Here is a 1,258-nt window from a genome sequence, read left to right as displayed (position 1 = left end):
CATATCATCCGGAGACCGATGGTCAAACTGAAAGAACAAATCAGTCGCTAGAGCAATATCTTCGTATTTATACTGATAAACGCGTGGAAGACTGGAGCACATTACTCCCAACTGCCGAATTCGCCTATAACAATCAGGCTTCTGAAGCCACTAAGAATTCACCATTCTTTGTCGAATATGGTAGACATCCACGTGCAGAACCAACAATAATGGACCCTATAAAGCATAATACGCTAGACTCCATAATGCAGGCACGAGTAGAAGCGCAAGAGCAAGCAAAAGCAGCCATTCTATTGGCAGCTGAGCGCATGAAGTGGTATTATGATCAATCCGTACGACCTGCACCTTTCAAAGTTGGAGATCAAGTCTTACTCTCCACTAAAGACTGGCAGACATCGGGAGCCAAATTGGCACAACGGAGAGATGGACCCTTCGAAATCGTAGAAAAACTAGGACCAGTCACATATAGACTCAAAATGCCACGACAATACGGCGTTTATCCAGTTTTTCATGCGTCCAAGCTCACGCTCTACCACAAAGATGAAATACCAGATCGCACTCTCAGACCCCGTCCTCCTATTAAGAAGAAGACTGGCGAAGAATGGGAAGTCGAATACATAGTCGACTCTCGCATCATTCGTGGCAAACTTCAATATTTGGTGCATTGGAAGGGTTATTCTAAAGCCGAAGAAACTTGGGAACCCGCAGCAAATTTGAAGAAATCTCCGCGTCTCATCAAGGAATTTCACAAAAAATATCCTGACGCACCTCAACCAATATCTCTCATTGATACCACTCCGGTCGATGGCGTTTTTCCACCCAGGAGAACAGGTCAAGTCTACGACCCCGCCACTGATACCATTCAGATATACGACCAGGATAGAGATGATTGGGATCATTCTAGAGATCTTCAAATTACATTAGACAATCCAAATGCACACGCACCAAAATATGCACATGAAGACGATGCTGGAATGGATTTAGCCACATCAGAACCAACAACCATCCAAGCACACTCAAGAGGATTGGTATCCACAGGACTTCACTTTACAACACCTCGAGGGACCTATGGTCGAATTGCACCACGAAGTAGGTTAGCTGTCAAAGGCATCGACGTAGGTGCTGGTGTTATCGACAGAGGATACACAGGCGAAATCAAGATCTTGCTAATCAATAATACAAATGATGACTTCACAGTCAATTTGGGCGATCGAGTTGCTCAACTTATCATTGAACGTATTATCACTCCTGTCGTTTC

The sequence above is a fragment of the Laetiporus sulphureus genome (assembly GCF_001632365.1).
Source record: "Laetiporus sulphureus 93-53 unplaced genomic scaffold LAESUscaffold_9, whole genome shotgun sequence".
Taxonomy (NCBI): domain Eukaryota; kingdom Fungi; phylum Basidiomycota; class Agaricomycetes; order Polyporales; family Laetiporaceae; genus Laetiporus; species Laetiporus sulphureus.
The sequence above is the reverse complement of the archived record's forward strand: the minus strand, read 5'-3'. Positions refer to the sequence as shown.